Below are 12,531 nucleotides of genomic sequence, written 5' to 3' on the forward strand. Positions count from 1 at the left end.
AAGATCAAAACTATTTATTTTAGAGGTTTTTTTTTAACGCACAGTATGCATTCAATAGATGGTTAGCACAAGCTTCTTGGTGGTTAGATAATGGTCGGATTTGCTGCACGTCATTTTTATTTTTATTTTTAAAAAAATCGTAGTTACCTTTTTAAAAAGATCTAGAAAATGACGTGGTATTTGAGGAGAATTTTTTTTAGGAATAACTCATGTTTATTATGTGGGCACAAAAACAGATACACAGCTATACTGCCTACATCTGTGCGCCGGCAGAGCGAAAACTGTAGAGATAGACACAGCGTATAGGTCTAGATCCCCGAGGCTGACCTCGCAGTGAAAGTAAGCCAGAGTGAGCCAGATAGGCGCAAATGGAAGCACCACTTTTATCTAACAAAAAGACAGGAACAAAGAAACAAACTCCCCACCCATAACCTCCCCCCACCCGCATCAGTTCAGATCAAACAAGGCCGTCATTCATGTCTCCACCTAGGGGTCGCAGAACCAGTTCGTCACTTCCCACTGCGCCTAGAGGCTCTAGAGGCACGAGGCGCAAGATTTGCAAATATTTCGGGCACATATCTTCCCTCATATCTTTAGTAAGGATCTGCAAAAAGGGAGCCCATAGCTTTGGAAAGTCCGTGCTTTTCCCCTCCACATTTAGGGACATCCGCTCCATCGCGAAGAGTTGCCAAAGCTTCTGGATCCAGTCTCGAGGATCTGGAATCGTCAGCGATCCTCAGTGCGCTAAGACCACCTGTCGCGTTGCCAGCAAAGCCATCGCTATTTGTTTAACTCTTAGTGACTTCAGCGGGAAGAACTTAGGATGGGGAAGACCTAGCAAGGTGTGCTCGGGCGTACGCGGCAAAAGGATCTGGAAAGCTACATCGATAACATCAATTATTGCATTCCAATAGCGCACTAGTTTGGGGCAGCGCCAAAGCAAATGCACCAGCGTGCCCACGGAACCACGCCCTCGCCAGCAGAGATCTGACTTGGACTTGTCCCACCTCTTAATGCGCTCTGGTGTATAATACCAGTGAGTAACCACCTTATAGGCAGATTCGACCACTGCTGTGTTGGAAGCAGTATGATGTGCCCTATAAAAAATGTGGTCCCACTCCTTGTGCGACAAGGGTCTCCCCAGGTCAGTTTCCCACCGAACCTCCGCTTTGGTGCGACGCCTCTGCGCTTGAGAGGTGATAAGGGCATAGAGTTCAGAGATGAGTTTACGATCGTCCGTTTTACAACCCAGCCATTTTCGAAGGATGTCAGGGGACGGGACATTATTGCGGAATTCTCCGGCCGCGTAACCCAGTGTACAACTTGCACGTAGGGAAAGGCATCGGTCTCCAGCAACGCATGCTCCCTGCGCAACTGAGGAAAGGGTATAACAGCCCCGCGATCAAACAGGGCACCCACCCGCTTATAACCCTCCTCCCTCCATCGTTGGAAGATCTGGGATGCGCAACCTGGCGGAAAGTCGGGGCAATCGACTATAGGGGACAAGGGAGAGGGAAACGTCGTCCACCCATTCGGGCCCGCAAGGCGATCTCACACTGTAAGAGTCGGGGACGTAATCGGAGAAAAGTATAGCCCCCACGCTCTGTGCCGACGTGGAAGCCATAGCTCCCGCCATATGTTCCGGCCAGCCACCGTCTGATCCATAAAATTCCAGTGCTTGCTGGAAAGCGATCTGTTCCACTCTGCGATGAAGCGAAGACATGTTGCCTGGTAGTAGGCGCGCACGATCGGAAAGCCAAGCCCTCCCTGCGCTTTCAGGGCGGACGCATGAGCAAGCGCAAGGCGTGGTTTCTTATTGCCCCACAGGCTATTAAGCAGCCCCTGGAGTTTGCGAAGGGCTCCCGGCGGCGGGCTCAAAGGGAGCATTTGGAAGATATAGAGGATGCGCGGCAGAACCGTCATCTTCACCGCTGCCAGCCTGCCAAACCATGCCAACTTGAGACGAGACCAGGCCACCAGGGCCTTGGTCGTCTGTTCCAGCAACAGAGAGTAGTTAAGAGCAGCTGTTTTAGCAATAGAAGGGGACAAACGAATGCCGAGATAGGTAATATCCGTGGATACCCACTGAAAGTGAAAGTCTTGCTGGAGATCCCGAACCTCTGTCTCCGGGATAGAGATATTAAGAATTTGTGACATTGAGAAGTTGACCTTAAACCCCTCTAACATTCCAAAGGTAGAGAGCTCTGTTGTCAGGTTCCGCAGAGTCATCCGCGGCTGCGTAAGAGAGAGGATGACGTCATCCGCATACATACTGATTTTATGGGTGTCCGCTCAGAACTTCAAACCCACCACATCAGGATTGGAACGAATGTGCTGAGCAAAAGGCTCCATATAGAGCGCAAATAGGAGGGGGGACAAGGGGCAGCCTTGTCGTGTGCCCCAGGCAATAGGGAACATGGCGGATTTGCAGCCATTAACCCGTACCGCCGGCACCCTGGGGGAGGCGTATAGGCAGCGCACCCATCGAATGAAATTGTCCCCAAAGCCGAATGTATGGAGCACCGCAAATAAGTAATCCCAGTCCACCCGATCAAAGGCCTTCTCCGCGTCAATTGAGAGCAGAAAGGCCTGGGTATGCGATCTATGGACAAAATCGATGAGGTGCAATAACCTCTTGGTGTTATCCCCTCCTTGTCTTGAGGGTATAAAGCCTGCTTGTTCCGGGTCTATGATGGCATCCATGAGGGGGTTAAGACGAGAAGTTAACACACCCGCGAACAACTTCACGTCAATATTAAGGAGCGAGATCGGCCTGTACGATCCGCACACCTTGGGATCCTTCCCAGGTTTGAGAAGTACAGAGATGGCCGCCTCAGACATGGAAGGCTTCACCTCCCCGGTATCGAGGAAGGAATTAAAAAGCTTTGTTAGAAGAGGAGCCAGTTCCACACAGAACTGCTTATAGAATAAGGCTGAAAAGCCATCCGGGGCAGGCGATTTAGCCACTTTGAGCCGCGCAATCGCTGAAATCACCTCCTCGAGACGGATAGGAGAGTCTAGTTCCTCGGCCGATGACTTAAGTAAGGGAGTGATATTACTGGAGGACAGATAGTCGCTCGGATCAGGCAAAGGGGCGTCTTTTGTCGAGTAAAGGTGCTGGTAAAATTGACGGAATGTGTCAGCAATCAGTGCATCCGTGGTCTGTTCCACCGCATTCAAACCCCGGATGAAAGGGATGGCAGACATTTGCGCCTCCGCTCGTAATCAATGCGCCAGCATCCTCCCACCCTTATCTCCACTGAGGTAGAATTTATGCCTCAGCCGCAGGAGCGCGTATTCAGCCCTGTCCAAATCCATGTGCTTCAGCATACGGCGCCGGGTTTCCAACTCCCTCCACACCCCAGTGCACTTGTGAACCACTTCTAATTCCCCAACTGCCGCCTCTAGCTCCCCGCGTTTGTTTGCGGAGTCGCGTAAAAGATGCAGCAACCGCAGTAAATTTCCCCCGAACTACGAGTTTTAGGGCCTCCCAGACCGATGCAAGGGGCGTGCCGTCTTGCGCATTCTCAGAGATATAGTGCTTAATAACGGTTTGAATCCTTTGAAGGACGTCATCGGAATGAAGCAGGGAATCACGAAGGCGCCAGCCCGGAGGGGTAGAACGCCAACAGCGTGCTAGTAATTGGACCGAGAGGAGGGCATGATATGAGAGGGACCGGAGAGTAATAGTCGCAGCGCGCAAATGAGGCAGAAGAGATGCAGAAGCCAGAAAGTGATCAAGACGCAAGTATATTTTGTGTGCCGCCGAAAAGTAGGTATAGTCGCGGTCTTTTGGGTGTTGGATTCGCCACAAATCACCTAAACCGCAGTCAGAAAGCCACTGTTTCCCAGCACTTGCCAATGCCCCAGCTTGGTTAGACCGCAGTCCCGACCTATCGACCTCCGGATCCATTATCAGATTTAAGTCTCCCCCAATCAGAAGCGCTGAATCCAGGGAAGCAAGAGCCTCAGACAGGGCGGAGCACAAGAAGGGCTCCTAACGTTCATTCGGGGCATATAAAGACCCAACCGTAAAATGCATGTCCTCCCACTGCACCCTGACTGGCAGGAACCGCCCCTTCATCTTCGCTATCGTAGAGACCGACTTGCATTGTGACCGTGCGCTAAAAAGGATCCCCACCCCATTGTGTTTGGACTGGCCCGAGGACCAAAACTGCTGTGGGAAGCGCCTATCCCGCATGCGCGTGGTATCTTTAGGCAGAAGGTGGGTTTCTTGCAGTAAACAGATATCCCTCCCAGCATTCTCTAAAAGGGACAGTATGGCTAACCGCTTGACCGGATTATTCAGCCCTCGCACATTCAAGCTAACAGTAGTCAGGTCCCTACTCATCGATACAGAAAAGAAGGGAGCGTCTATATACCAACCCCAACCCCCCAGGATCAATCCTAATGGTAATCAGCCTCGCCACTTGGACTATCAGCCGAGCACGACCATGAACTGTTGCGGAGCCACCAAATAAACACCCTACTACAACCCCTATCAATGACACAGAAAATCCCTGAGCAAGACATAACAAAAACCAGGCAAGAAAAATACAGAACAGCGAGCACCCAAGGAAACAGGATGGAAGGTAGTCTCCTATACGGGAGACCCACCCGGTGGACTCGGTCCAACTGGACCGCCCGACCCTCCTCATCACCCAGGATCTGCAGAAACAGGGCACTGATGTAGGCACGGAGATCATCCCCCTCTTCCTTCCATGGAACCGCCCGAATGCGGATATTATTACGTCTGGAGCGGTTCTCCAAATCCTCCGCGTGCGCCTGTAAATCCAGATTCTGTTCTTTGAAGTCGCAACCCGCTCCCCTATGGCGTCGACATCCCGCCTGACATCCCTAAGATCCGAGGAGATCCGAGGAGAGCTGGGAGCCCAACTCTTGAATGTCCTCTTTCATGGAGGAGAACAGCTCAATCATAAAGGCTTTGGTCACTGGGGCATCCTCCTCATCCACTGCAGGGGGCCCGGTGTCGGACCGTGAAGCAGGCGGACCAGGGGCGGTCTGAAATGGGCCCTTCAGGGCCTTGTCCCTTTTGCCTTTATTGGACGACATGGTGCAGAGAAGCGGCGGCGAACTTTCGCAGGGTAGCCCAAGCCTCGAGCAAGGGGAAGGAGCCGTATCAACCCCCGACAGGGCCCTCCCATTAGGCAGGCCGCCGAGAAGCGAGTGATGGAGGAGCAAAGCCACCTGCAACCAAGAGGACCGCACCGGCAAAGGAGCAGTCACCCCAGCACCCGGGATCAAGCCAAAGCAGTTAAAAGAAGAAGCACCCCCGGAGAGTGCATCACGACTTGGTTATAGCCAAACCCGATCACCAAAGGCCCACCAGTGGGGTCCCAGGCACCTGCGCGCAGAAAAGGGCGCACTGCCTGTCGTTTGCCTCCGCCTGTCGAACCACGGGCCGACCACCAGCCACACGGGAGCGGGGCAGATCATGAGCCCCATGGCGCAGAGAGAGTCAGTATGTGCAAGAGGCCGCGCGCCACACTCCAGTTGACGCTTCTAGCACGCGGCACCAGTCCCAGCCGCAACCAGCCTCTTATGCAAGCAGGTGGGGACGGGGGGCCCCAGGAGCTGACAGCCCCCGCCCCACCCCCACAATCAGCGAGAACGCCGTCCGCCGAAATGCGGACCGAGCCACACCACAGGCGTCACCCCACGCCTCTCACCTCCACCAGCCGCACAGCACACCTGTAGATGTGGAGGCCCTCGGTGTAATCAGCGCCGCCGGCCACCGCCAGAGCAGCGTAGGGAGGCCTCCAGTTTCCAGCGACTGCCACTGAGCCCCCACGTGAAGCGGCAGCCAACCTCAGCGCTGCTGAGTCCACCCCAGGGTCCGCCGGGCCGCAGCAAGGCCGGGACCGGGCAGGCCGACTCGTGGGGAGAAACACCGGGGCAGCAAGAAATGAGCCCGCCACCTACACCAGGCGGGCAGCAGGCAACGATCCACCAGCCGGTGAGCACAGATGGGCACTATTGAGGGCGATAATCAAGGCAAATGTTGGGCGGCGCCAGAGGGATAGGAAAACGCGTCTCGCCGCCATCTTGGCCACGCCGTCCGGAGGAAACTTTTTAAACTGCTCAGCACATTTTGTAGGGGTTAACCAGTTTTGTTGCTGCAGGTGATAAGCATGTGGTTCCCATTTTCCACCCAAGTAATTGTTCAGTTTTTGGGCACCCTTTTGGGAGTTAGTGAGCTTTTGGTTGCACTGATGCACAGTAAAGCCCTATAAAAGCAAAACAGCTGTGCACCCATGCCGCTGGCGTGCCAAATGTAAGCTTGTCCACGGACACAGTGCCAACGATCCTCCTAGTTTTAAGACAGGAGGGAGTCTCACACCCAACTGAGCCACCCTCTGGCAAGCTTGGTGGAGATTTGAAGGGAATGGCTAGGGCCTGAGCATTTTGACAACGTTAACAAGGCTCTAGGTATGAATATTCTGTTAGGATTACAGGTGGGGAGTGTGCATGATAATGAGGGGTTAACGTGCAGAAAGGGTACTATGACCTATATGGATGTGGGGAGATTGAAGGGTGGAGAGGAAAATAATGTCATGGCGCAGAAGGCACATAGCATTGGTGCCAGAGGAGAGGGGGAAGAGGCCCACTAATGAAGCAGTATGGTGTGGCCTGATAGATGCAAGGCAAGCAGTGAAGCATGCTCTGGAAATCCATGACCACTTAGTTGAAGGATCTTTTTATGTGCTTTGTATCTCGGAGACATAGCTCACAGAAGCTAAGTGGCCTGGAGCTAATTTATATGAGGCCCGATGGGTTCAAAATTGTGCACCGTATGCTCCCTAATCGTACAAAAGCATCTTATTATGAAGGAGTTACCAACTCCGGATTTCCCCATGGCAGACGTCATGGGTTCCATGATCTCCTCCCCGACTTCCCCTTTTTTAGTGCTCCAGCAAAATTAGGAGGCTTGGTCGTCCAAAAGGTGGGTTAGCAGTCTGTTTCAAATGAAATTAACCACAAATCAGAGCAAATAGCTGCTTATGAATCAAATGTGCAACTAATAAAACTGTCTCTAGCACACCAAGAGGCACCTATACTATTAGTCAACACCTACGTACATCCTTCGGCAAAGAAAGCCCACATTCACTTGTAAGCAACTATAATCAATGACATACGAAACAGCAATACCTTTTGGGAAATCATTATATCAGGTGATTTTAACTCAAACTTAATCCATTTACCGGAAGAGAACGAGATACTAGCAGCGGATAACAAGTTCTGGGATGTGCAACCTCAATACCAGCTTAAGTCTGATCGTCCCAACCTAGTAGGACAACAACTGGTGACAACCTTGGAATATCTGGGGTTGAGAGTAATACATGGTAGGATACCAGAAGACTACCCTTCAAATAAGGGAGGGAATTCGTAATCAAGGCTCGATTATACAGCAATATCACTACCATTATTGCCCTTCCTCACCCGGTTCTCAATTGAATTCACTACCAAAAGTAACCATTCACACCAACACGTTCACCTCAATCTAAAGCTCCCAAAGCATCAAAATAGTGCGATAATTGCAGAAAGCACGTTCTCAACCGACTTGAAACGACTGAAATGATCAACAGAGAACATAGATGAACTACAGGTAAAAGTTCCGAGGATTAAAATAGAAAGTGAAACAAGTGAATGCAACAAGATACAAGACTGGGCAAGTTTCACTGACAAATTGACAACAATTATGTCTGTTGAATCCAAACAAGCCTTGGAGCCGAAAAACACAATTTTAACTTCAACTGAACTAATTAAACTTAAGCCAGAAATAAGGAAAAACCTAAGGAGTCAAAAAGGAACTGACGGGTCCCGCCTGGACTGGGAATTAATACGGAACCTGAAGAAAGAATATAAAAAGAAATTGGGGGAACATAAGAGACGACGGGAGGACGACAACTGGGCCAAACTACTATACACCGCGAAGAAAACCAACTTAAAAGCATTTTGGGTAATATTAAATGGTCTAAAGCGGCCGCTAACCCAACCGCCTCAAGTGTACAAGAAAATGATTGGGCCCCATTATTAATAAAGAGATTTACAGACACCGAAACGTCAAATTACTTGCTATGGAGAGAGAAGGTACAAGGAATCACTAAGGAACAAGAGGAACAAAAGAACCATGACAGGATTGTCATACAAAACATAAATAGTACACCAACTTGCAACCGATCAGAATCGCAAAACACAGATGCCGCACAATGGAATGAAGCTTGCATTTTAGGGTCCACACTTGGAAATAAGGGCTTCAATGACGAAGACGTTAAAAAAGCAATCTTAAAGGGTTGTGGAAATGGGGCCCCTGGTCCGAATGGTATCCACCCAATAATCTTCAAATTAGCTCCCAACTTCTGGAGCGGAAGACTAAAAAACCTATTCGAAGAAGTGGACAAAGAAAAGCAAATTCCTCCAGGCTGGCAAGGATCAGTAATCAAACCGATTTTTGAAGGAGGCAATAGAATGTCTGCGTCCAATTACAGGTTAATAGCACTTCTGGACGTGGACGCAAAGTATTACGACTCATTACTTACTGGAAGATCTGACTATTTGGTCTGACACTTTAAAACTGATCCCACCCAATCAAACAGGGTTCAGCTTCACCTCTGTTTTGTCGACTTAAAGGCGGCATTTGACAGCGTGGACCGTCATATCTTATGGGGAATCTGCGTAAGTGGAAAATCCCGGAAAAAACACTCAGAGGAATACTGCTTCTATATTCTAACACATGGATGAGAGTAAAGCTAGGAGATGGTTCAAGGCTATCAAGAAAGGTTATAACTACTAAAGGGCTGAAACAAGGATGTGTTCTGGCCCCGCATCTTTTAAACCTTTTCAGGGCAGACCTGGCACCAAAACTCAATGCTATCACATCTCATCCACCCAAATTAGGTGCCCTATCATTATCACACTTATCATATGCAGATGACGTCGTACTTATGAGCCTAACTGAGATCGGCCTACAAAGATTACTTGTAGGAATGCTGGAATATATAGCCGACAACAGGCTAGAGATAAACACCGCAAAAAGCAAAGCATTGTTGATCAGTAGACATCTGATGGCCAAACAGCAATTTCAACGGGAGCAAAAAGCATACATGACCCAGAGGTCAAACGCCTTATAATTCGCCTTCAGGTCTCTAGCAAAAAAAACTGAAGGGGCCTTCATTTAAAACCATATTAGCAGTAATAAAAGCCAAAATGCTACCAACACTATCGTATGGCAGTACGGCACTACACGGGAAAGACGCCGACCTGCTAAACAAATCTCAAGTTTCGCTTAATGAAAGAGTTTTTCAAATTCATCAGGCTGCATCTCCAGCGCAGGTGAGGCTAGAATTTGGGGTAACCAACGAAATGCTGGGGAGAATGTATGCAACCATCAATCAAGGGTATACCCTGTAGAAAAACGCAGCCGAATCGGAACTGAACAAGGAGCTGTGGGAGGAATTGGAGAAAGACGAAAATCAATATTTTAAAAAAGCATTATCAGAAACATGTACACGTGAGATTTGGGAAACCAACTTGTCTTATTCATCTTTCAAGCAAGCTATAAATAAATCAGCAAAATCTCACTCTTTGCTAGTCGATGAAAACATCCTTAGCTTACCCCAGCGCCGTACCTAAACATCACATTCTCTGCCTATTGAAAGTTACAACTAATGGCCCTGCGCCTAGGCAAACTCCCGTCCATCGCAGATTAGCCGACATGGGTCCACAAAGGGCCGAAAGAATGCAGACTATGCGGGAGCAGCAAAGAGGACTTCATTCATCTAGTCTGCATTTGTCCTAAACTATCACAAACACGAGCCACTTTTTAAAACATGCAATGAACACCAGAGGTATAAGGACATGCAGATCCGCACTCATAGCAAGCTTGGATCCAACAGACATCTCACTGAACTGTCAACTAATAAAGTTCCTCTCTGCACACGCAAATGTACTAAAAAATGAATCTTGAGTATTGCACCTTAAAATCAAATAAGACTGATTGGTCCTGAGCCAGGAAAATAATAGAGAGCAGGGCAAGGTTGTCTAGAGAAACCTTCTCTCTCGCACAGTCGATTATGTGTTAATTAATGCTTGGGTCTAATTAGCCATCAATCATGACCTTTTGAAAAGCTTTTTATACTATTAAGAGATTAATTAATTGATTTATGATATCTTGTATAGAGCTAAGAGCTGATAATTGTCCCCAAAAAATATTTGTATTATTTTTTCAGGATTTATATATTATAAATTTTTCTGCTGTTTTTTTAACGTATTAATAAGTGTATTGTTGTGGTTTTAAGTAACTTAAACAATAAAAAATTCTTCTTCTTCTAGTGATCTATTATGTTCTCGCCTCCAGGAGTGGTGGGGGCCATTATTGATTCCTCCTTGATTATGTACTGGAGTATGCTAAATTCTTAGTAGAAGGAGACTTTAATAGAAGGGCACATTAATTTCTGGTATGGTGGCGCTGAGGCTAGCCTTGGAAAAAAAAGGTCCCCACCCTAAATAGAGCCACATACGTGACTTTATTTTTTGATTCGGTGACTTCTTAGATTGGAAGTAAACCAAGCCGTTGATGTGGTCGGACCATCTGTTTGCACCTATCTCGTGCAATTGTCAACAAACACAGACAAATGGAAAAAGATCTGGAGTTAAGTTGCAGAGGAAACATCTATGAGTTGCTATCTGTCCCAGACCTAGTGCAAAAACTGAGGGACTCTGAGCCAGTGGTTGGAGATGTTTGAGTGGTGGAAGGCTATGCATGGTATAAAGATTGGGTTGTGTCCGCTCTGGACAGAACCCTGTCTTATAGGATCATTAAAAATAATAGATCCAGGAAAAATGCTCCTTGGTTCTCTCCCGTTCTGAGGAAGGCTAAATTGAGTTGTAAAAAATTAGAGGATGTGGCGCACTGCCTACTCAATTGGTTCAAGGGCACATTGGTTATTAAAAGAGGCAGGTGTTTACCACCAAATCAACCTTCTTTATTAATAACGTCCTGGAGGATGAGAACTCAGCAAAAGGAAATGTTTGAGATTGTGCACAACTTTTCCTCCCCTAGGTGTGTGGCAAATCTTATGCTGAAATCTCAGGAACTGGCTGATTATCTATCAGACTTTTTGATGAGAAGGTGTCCAACATCCTAAAATCTCTAGCACGCTCTGGGATAAATGCTGACCCAATGGCGGGAGAAGCAGGGCCTGTGCCTTGTCGGGGTGAGCAGCAAGGTAGGAGGTGGGAAACTACAAGAATGTTCACCTGGAAAACTGTGAGCCTTTAACTCCTAATACTTTTACACCTATCAGACAGGTCACCATTGGATCTGTTGCCCCTCCTCCCAGTGAAAGCGAGTGCTGAAGCCCTTGGTCCCCTATTTCTGTAGATCTGCAATTACTCGCTGCAGAGCGGACAGGTTCCAGGGGAGTGGACAAAGCACAGTTAGTGCCATTATTAAGAAAGTCGAACCTGATCCTAACATTCTTTCTAATTATCGCCTCATCTCTCTGTTGCCATTTGCTGGGAAGATAATGGAGAAACATATCAAACATCTCCTGTCGGAATGGATGGCCAGTGAACAAATGCTTGACTCCGTTCAGTCAGGGTTTCTCCCACTAGATAGCACAGAGACGGCACTGTTACCAATGGTGAATGTAGTGGCATAACGAAACTTGAAGGGGCCACCCTGCTGCAAAAAGCAAGGAGGGGGACTCCAGCCTCCGCACCCAGCCAGGAGATCTCTGCCGCCACTCGTGCGCAGTGCCTGAGAGGCCCCCGGCACCACAGGAGCTGTTACACTACGCGGTAGATGACCTAAGAAGGCTTATAGGCATGGTAGAATGTTCAGCCTTGGTATATTTAGATCTGCCCACAGCGTTCAACACATTATCTTATTCAATCCTTATGAACAGGTTACAGGAAAACAACATTGGTGGACAGGCTGTGGCTACCTTACTGATAGGTCTCAGGCAGTCTTCTAACTGCCATTTATGTTTGAGTTAAAGACCCTGAGCCAACGAGTTTCTCAAGGTTTGGCATGTAGCCTCACTTATTTTAATATCTGCATCTGCCCCCTCGTTAGACTTGTAAAGTCTTTGGGTCTGCAGTGTATGAACTATACAGATGACACTCAGCTGATCATCACTCTTGTTTGGTTTGGGGCTAAGCCTGTGGAACCATTTCATCTCTGTATGGCAGCGGTGTTTCACTGGCTGAAGAGCAACTCGCTTAAATTTAGCTCAGATTAGACGAAGGTACTGTGGATTAAACATTCCTGTATCCCTGACCTTTGGCCACTGAATTTTTTGATCTAGTAGTTTGTTAACCATTCCAACTCCAGCTATACTGGTCGAAAATGTAGAGGTCTGCCTGGAACCAGAGCGTACCCTATTGAACCAAGTAAAACATGTGGTATCAACATGTTTTTCCTTCTAAATCTGCTTAGGAAGATTCCACCCTAACTTCCCAGATCTTCTCACTGAGTGGTTATCCGGGCTGTGAGAAGCTGGCCTG

General features: G+C 48.3%; 1 protein-coding gene across 5 annotated transcripts in view; it reads left to right on the top strand.

The window, feature by feature from the left end:
• Positions 1–12,531, top strand: part of DNAJC13 (DnaJ heat shock protein family (Hsp40) member C13) — a 1,667,846-nt gene that overhangs the window by 1,306,026 nt on the left and 349,289 nt on the right. The gene's annotated exons all lie outside the window — the stretch shown is intronic.

Source organism: Triturus cristatus, chromosome 10, assembly GCF_964204655.1.
Source record: "Triturus cristatus chromosome 10, aTriCri1.1, whole genome shotgun sequence".
Lineage (NCBI taxonomy): Eukaryota > Metazoa > Chordata > Amphibia > Caudata > Salamandridae > Triturus > Triturus cristatus.